Source organism: Camelus ferus, chromosome 19 (assembly GCF_009834535.1).
Source record: "Camelus ferus isolate YT-003-E chromosome 19, BCGSAC_Cfer_1.0, whole genome shotgun sequence".
Classification (NCBI taxonomy): domain Eukaryota; kingdom Metazoa; phylum Chordata; class Mammalia; order Artiodactyla; family Camelidae; genus Camelus; species Camelus ferus.
Window position 1 is genome coordinate 1,251,027 of NC_045714.1, and position 7,423 is coordinate 1,258,449.

The window sequence follows — 7,423 nt, forward strand, 5'->3', positions numbered from 1 at the left end:
TGCAATGAGCTTCGCCCCCAGATCAGACTGGTAAACAAGGTGTGACCAGCAGCTGGGCAGAACCTTATGGCCACAGTGGCCCCAAATTCCCAAGGCCATGGCAGCAGTTGCAGACTGGGTTCTTACCCACCCTGGTTATGGCCCAGTGCACAGACTGTGGCACTTGGCTGGTAGCTGGGAAGAGTCCCTGGGAATTGAAGAGGAGCAGGTGCCAGATCTGAGAAGGTCTAAATCAGGGAGTGATGTTTTCAGCAGTAGGGTCCATGGGCCAGGGCACGTGGCCATCCCAGGGGCCTGAGGTCTTGTTTCACTGCAGGAGGGCATCTGCTTGGGTCAGGCCCATGTTCACACCGTGCTTCAGTGCCTTTGGTTCCCAAGGGAGACTTGGGGCAGATCCTCTTTCGTGGGGCCCCTAATCTCTAGAGAGGAGACCTGGGAGTTAGGCCACCAAGGGTCAAGTCTGACACTGACATGCCCCTCTCCTACCAAGGCTGCACACAGGGTCTTGTCCCTTGACAGCCTCCCTAGGCAGCCCCAATCTGGTCACATACAATCCAGCCTTGTTTGGGCCTGGCTGTGTCCTGGTCCCTGTTTGAAACCCAGGATGGTCCTCCACTCACTCCTCCTGCCTGCCTCCTGCAGCCCACATGGCCGAGCTGGACACTCCAGCCGGTTCTGTGGCTGGCCCCTTTCTGCCTCAGACCCCTGTGCCTTTGTTTATTTTTGGTCTGGACACCCCTCTCTCCACTTCCAATTTCCTTCCCCTGGTGGCTTGCGGGACCCAGGTTCTGTCCCTGCTCCCCTGCAGGACTCAGCATTAATGGGTGACCCTGCCCTGTGGTGTGGGTTGGGGGCTGGGGTACCTTCATCGCTAGGAGTTGCACAGGGCTCTGTAGAACATCCACGTCAGACCCAGATGCTGCTTACCTTAGGACCGACCACCTACTCACTGGTGCCCCCCTCAACCCTGATTTCATCATAGGCTCCTGGGGGTGATTCACAGGCAGGTTGTCAGTGGCTACACTTCAGGGAACTGGCCTGCAACCCACCAGGGTCTTCAGCCCCAGCGTCCCCCTCCCTGCAGATCCATCCACCCATCCACTCGGGGCTTATCCTGAGGTTCTTCCCTGACCCTCGAGGGAGGCTGCCTTGGTAACATGTTAACTTGCCCTAGAGCTGTTCTCTGCTTTGTGCATGAGACAAACAAGCATCCAGGGCCTCTCCAACCTCCCCTCCTGGGTGAGGCATGGTTCTGTTGCTGAGGATACAAGAATAAATAACTGCCCCAACCGCACCCCCCCGCCAAACAACCTTACTCGCATGGACCTTAGTTTCTAGAGAGGGCAGATGAACAATAAATCGACAAATTTATATACAACATGCCAGAGGCAATAGGGACTTTGAAGAAGGAAACAGCAGGGAGGGAAAAGCATGAGGGCTGGGCTGTCTGCTAAGAGGTAGGGGGAGATTTGGGAGAAGGCTTGACCACCATGTGGACAGGGAGGGAAGATCTCACCTGGGACAGTGGGGACTGGGTGCCACTGCATTGGTGCTGAGGGCCTGCTGTGGTTTGACCACGGGTTTTGGGGCACATGATGCTCCAGTAGAGTCTACAGCCCAGGGATCTTGGCCATCTGGGCTGATCCAGAGCCCGGCGTTTCGAAGCCAGTGTGGCAAGCAAGAGGGAATTAGCTGGCAAGAGGCCAAGGTGCCGAACTATATACCCAGAAGTGGGACTGAAGGATCATATGGTATTCCTGTTTTTAATTGCTTTAAGTTTTGTTTCAACTAGGTTTTTGGTACTTTTAGGGAAAGCTATTCTGGGCTATTGAAGTGTTTGCAATGATGGTGCAACTCTATCGCCACCTGGTGGCCATTGGTGTGTTTGCAGCAGCAGGTAAAGTTGTCCGTAGAGAGGGTTCTTGAAGGTCTTGAAGTTTTGATTTTCAGGTGCCTTCCTCAGCATCCACATCAAGCAGTTATCTGGCCTTTGCTTGAGCACCTCCATGGATGGGGAGAGGTGACTCTATTATTTGGCAGCCAACTCCATTGTTGGATTGCAAATGAGAAGAAAATGATTATTTATCCAGAGGAAAAAATTTCCCCCTTGTAATATTGAAAACAATAGGGAAGCTAGTTGGTGGGGAAATCAGGGTCTCAGGGCAGGTAATTGATAGGTCAGGATTAAGTTGGGAGTGTGATTGTGTAATAGGGAAGAACAAATCCGACTACATATTAGATCTGTTTCTTTAGCTCTAACCCTGTGTTCTGCTTCCTGTGTTTAGTCTTACTGGTTCCGCACATTTTGTAAAAAAATGTTGCCTATATCCTGAAATTTACAGGATAGTCCATTCTCAAGGCTTTGACCTTTAACAGTGTAATACTTTCCCATTCATCTGGAGATAAAAAGTTACAGAACAGAGAGTAACATTTGTCTTGTTGGAGGTTTAATTTACAGGAACATCATGACCTGACCTAGGTGGACAGCGGCAAGAACAAAGGATTTTGGCATCAAGAAGTTTGCACCAACCAGCCACACCTCCTCCTCTTTTTAGTATAAAAGGAACCTGAATTCTGACTTGGGGAAGATGGTTCTCCAGGACATTAGTCCCCATCTTCTCAGTCTGCCGGCTTTCTGAATAAAGTCATTATTCCTTGCCCCAGTACGTCATCTTCTGATTTGTTGGCCTATCGTGCAACGAGCAGAACGAGTTTGGACTCTGTAACAGTTGCCTGAATGAGCCACTTTCTTGGCAGACCCCAGGGTAAATCAGTTCTCTGTTCCAGCTATTTCCAGAGATCACTAAGGTTCTGATTCAGTAATGACAGTGATTTAACCTCATTTAAGATGTATTTTATGCTTCTATCCTTGGCCAGATGTGTTTGAAAGCAACTGAAGCTGAGTTTCGACATGAGATGAGAGCTGAACTTTTCCCTGATACAGACTAGTGGTCTCAGCTGGTCAGGATGAAGGTATTTTTCTTGTTCTACCAGGGCTGACCTATAGGTACTTAGGTTACAGTACTTAATGAACAGAACAGTCTGACAAGGACAGGTGCAGAGCCTGAGTCTCCAATGCCCTTTGGGAAGGTGGGGCTGGGGGATGTCTATCTCCTCTGAGAGCAGTAGGCTTGGTATCCAGTAGATGCTAATTAATGTCTCATCCTGTCATTATGTGATGCGGCAGAGAGAAAAACCTAGGGCAGCTAGGAGTAGAGGAGTGGGGAAGGCTTCATCATTTTTTAGTGTTGATTCCTTAATTCTTCTGTGGTCAGGGAGCATGATCTGTGTGGTTTCAAATCTTTGAAATTTGTTGAGACTTTATGGTCAAGCGTACGATCAATTCTGTCGTTTATGCATCAGAAAAGAATGTGAGGGGGGAGGGTATAGCTCAAGTGGTAGAGTGCATGCTTAGCATGCATGAGGTCCTGGGTTCAATCCCCCGTACTTCTCTAAGAATAACTAAACAAACCTAATTACCTCCCCATACCAAAAAAAAAAAAAAAAAAAAAAAAAGAGAGAGAAAAGAATGAAGTCTGCAGGCGTGGGGGCAGTGTCCCATTTTTGTCATATGCTAATCCTATGGTCCAAATATCAAATATCCCTTTTTTTTTTTTTTTTTGGTCTGCTACTTGTTGTGGACCTAGATTCTACCCCAAATGGCACATGATTAGAATGTTGGGATGGTTTCTCACACAGCATTGATGTGGTGTAACTAGCTGCTATTGGAAAGTAGACTTGTGTGAGCTAAAGAGCCCTGGGGAAAATGAACAACGTACTGTGGGGGCCACAGGGTGGAGGGGGCCCACCACTTAGGACTCTTGGAATTTTGTTGGAAGTGAGTGGGAGGAAGAATTCCGGAATCCAGAGCCACTGTGACTGTGCCTGCCTCCTGATTGTTGCCCAGTCAGGTTTTCCAGGGCTCTCCGGGCAGCTGTGGATAAAGTTCTGACTTTGAATCAGACAGACCTGGTTGTGAATCCAGGCTGGCTGTGTCTAGCTGTGTCTCTTTCCTGCTTTAAGCCTTGGAGTCCTTGGCTCTACAAGGGGAGAGTCTTTCACCTTTCAGAGTTGTTGAGGGGTTGGAGAGCTCATACTCGGGACTCAGAAAACATGGGCTCTTGTGATGTTATTACAAAACGCTTTCTCCTTCCTTCCTTATGCACAACAACCCTGAAAAGGAGAAGTTTGTGTCCGTGTTTCATTTGACTGTTCTGAGTGGGAAATAACTGAAAGAGGTCAAGTCAGGACTTGAGCCCAGTCTTGGACTCGAAGGCTAGCACTTCAGTGCCCTGTTATGTGTAACCATCTGTTTCGTAGTTATTGGCCAGGGGAGCAGTGTGGTGCAGTAGAGGGAGCATCTACACTAGGTATAGGTTCAATTTTTCAAGACTTTCCATGGAAGTTCAACACACGGGAAAGCACACAAATCCCAAGGGAACAGTTGGATGAATGTTCACAAAGTGAACACACTCAGGTAACCAGTATCCAGAACAAGAAATAGACCATGACCAGCACCCCAGAAACCCACTTTCTACCCTGCCAAGAGTAACCACCACCTGGACTTCAAACACCATCGATTTTTTTATTATTATTACTTCATTTTTTATTGAGTTATAGTCATTTCACAATGTTGTATCAATTTCCAGTGTACAGCACAATTTTTTAGTTATACATGATCATGCATATATTCATTGTCACATTCTTTTTCACCGCGAGCTAACATAAGATCTTGTATATATTTCCCTGTGCTATACAGTATAATCTTGTTTATCTATTCTACATATGCCTGTCAGTATCTACAAATTTCGAACTCCTAGTCTGTCCCTTCCCACCCATCTCCCCCTGGGCAACCACAAGTTTGTGTTCTATGTCTATGAGTCTGTTTCTGTTTTGTATTTATGTTCATTTTCTTTTTTTTAGATTTCACATATGAGTGATCTCATATGGTATTTTTCTTTCTCTTTCCGGCTTACTTCACTTAGAATGACATTCTCCAGGGACTTCCATGTTGCTGCAAATGGTGTATGTTATCATTTTTATGGCTGAATAGTATTCCATCATATAAATATACCACAATTTCTTTATCCAGTCATCTGTTGATGGACATTTAGGCTGTTTCCATGTCTTGGCTATTGTAAATAGTGCTGCTATGAACATTGGGATGCAGGTGTCTTTTTGAAGTAGGGTTCCTTCTGGATATGTGCCCAACCATCAATTTGTTTTGCCTTTTTAAAAAACCATTGTGTAAACTGAATTTCACTTTATGTGAGATTTACTCTTATTGAGGGTGGTTATAGCTGGTTCATTTTCATGACTATATAGTGTTTCATTGTGGGGTTTTTCCATACTGTACCCGTTCTCAAGGGCATGTGGAGTGTTTCTGGATTGGCATTACAAATAGTGCTGTTGTGAACAACTGTCCTGGTAAACTCATGTACATATTTCTGGTTTATACAAATCAAGGAGTGGAATTGCTGGGGATGGGTTCAATTTCCTTAGGCCATTTGCCACTTACTAGTGCTGTGAATCAAGGCAAGTTATTTAGCTTCTCTGAGACTTCCTTTTCATATCTGTACATTGGAAATGCAAATACTTGCCCCTAAGGGTTGTGGCCGGCACTTAATACCTGCAAGGCGCCTGGCCCCAGGATAGCCCCACTTCCTTTTCTCCTTCCTCTGCTGTGCCAGAGCCCCCTCTGCCCAAGCACACAGCTCTTCTGCCAGGTGCCCCCTTTGCCTGGAATTCTCCGCATGAAGTTGGAAAGCTTGCCTGCTGCCCAGGGCTGGTGGGGCTGCCTTTCCTCTGCCCATTTGCAGGCTCTCCTCTGTGATTCAGGCACTGGCACCCAGCCCACCAGTAGCTTGCTGTGGTCACTGTTACCACTAACAAGTGTTTTTATGATGGTTCCTGCTAGAGTCTGGCTTGCTACGTATGTTTTCCTGGAGAAAGGCCCAGCAGAAGCAAGGAATGAAGAGGGGAGGGGCGAGCTGGCTGAGATCAAGCCCAGGAATCTAGAACTGGCTTTCCTCTCTTACTGGTCTTTCCCCACAGATCTCCAGACAGAACTTTTTCTTAAGCCCCTATATTTCCCTATCTTCCTGGAACACCTTGAGTTGGGAAATGAGGGAAAGAGTGGGCCAAGTGGGGAAACTGCCAGGGGGTGGGGGGTGTTTTGTCAAGACAGAGATGACTTCTCTGTGTAATGGCAGCCTGAAGCCTTGCGTTGAGAAGGATTCTGAAGGTATTGTCCAGGCTCAAGAAAGAGTGCTATGATTGATTGGTTATGTCTGTTATGTGCATGGGACTTGGTGGTGATGGTACACATGTCATGCATGTATTTTCTGTGATCTCTGGCTTAAAGATGTTGGTAGTGTTGGTCAGAATGGACATGTATTTGATTTAGAAATATAAATAGAATTTTTTAATAGGTGAGTTAAATCCCTTTACATTTGTATAATTATTGGTATATTTGGTTTTATTTCTACAATTAAACTTTGTGTTTTGTCTTTACTGTTCTTTTCCTTTTCTTTATTGATTTTACAAAGTTTTCTGTAATCTCTTGGTTTCTTTTCTCTTCTTAGCTGGTTTTGTAACATACAAAAATATTTATCTTATTTAGGAGCTATTTAAAAATACTTTTTAAAAAAATATGGAATGCTTCACAAATATACGTGTCATCCTTGCACGGGGACCATGCTAATCTCTGTATTGTCTCAGTTTTAGTACATGTGCTGCTGAAGCAAGCACTAAAAAATTTTTATGTGTATCTGTTATTCAGTGTTTCTACCTTTCTGAACAATGCCCTCCCTCCCCTAGACTGTTTTTATCTAGAAGCTTTATCTTTATTTTTTTAAGCTTTACCATTTTAAATGCAACATTGATGATGATTTTCTCAGTTCATTAAATTCGTTTATATATTTTATAATGTACTTGCTCATCGTTTCCCTTACACATTACATTTTCTTTTTGCCGACTACCACCACCATTACTACTAGTAGTGGTTAATATTAACTGAAGGCTTCCTTTATACTAGACAGTGTCCTGATAATCCTACATGTGTTGAATCCATGATCCCCCACACCATCCTGTGAGCTTCTCACCCCTCCTCTGTGGGTGAGGAAACAGTCACAGAGAGGTCAGGCAGCTGCCCAAGGTCAGCAGGAGGTGGCTGAGAGTCCATCCTTGAGTCTATCCTGTGTTTAGGTTTTGTATTCTGAAATCATTTCAGATTTACAGAGAACTTGCAAAAATGGTACAAAGATTTCTCTTGTACCCTCCACCCCCAACTTTCCCTAATGTTAACATCCTACAAGACCATGGTGCACTTAGCAAAACTAAGAAATTCCCATCAGTACGGTTCTACTGATTAAATTACAGGCTTTATTGTATTTCACTGGTTCTTCCGCTAATATCTTCTTCT

General features: G+C 45.3%; 1 non-coding gene across 1 annotated transcript; it reads right to left on the reverse strand.

Moving 5' to 3' along the window:
- Positions 1-6,646: 6,646 nt before the first annotated feature.
- LOC116658056 lies at positions 6,647-6,750 on the reverse strand. Its single transcript, XR_004313259.1, has one exon. It is a non-coding gene; the product is annotated as a U6 spliceosomal RNA (small nuclear RNA).
- Between the last annotated feature and the right edge of the window lie 673 nt (positions 6,751-7,423).